Genomic DNA, 302 nt, shown 5'->3' on the forward strand with positions numbered 1-302 from the left:
AGCCCTGCTGCTCACAGGACTCCCAGTGGATTCACGGCGAGATGTGTCATGAGTGTGTTAGTCCTGTCTGTGTCCCCGTTTCATTGTTATTTCTTTCTCTTCTGTAAGTTGTCACTGATTTCAGATTTTAGATGGACCAATGGAAAATGATATTGTTTGTTATCAGTTTTCTGTTATTTCTTTTGCTTGTGTCTTAATAGTTCTCATGTCCACATTTAAAAGATGTGAAAATACCTTATTTCTCTACCCTATCAGATTATATTTTTCTATAATAGGAAAAGTAATTCACAATGAATATCGTT

Source organism: Pteropus vampyrus, unplaced genomic scaffold (assembly GCF_000151845.1).
Source record: "Pteropus vampyrus isolate Shadow unplaced genomic scaffold, Pvam_2.0 Scaffold691, whole genome shotgun sequence".
NCBI classification, from domain to species: Eukaryota; Metazoa; Chordata; class Mammalia; order Chiroptera; family Pteropodidae; genus Pteropus; species Pteropus vampyrus.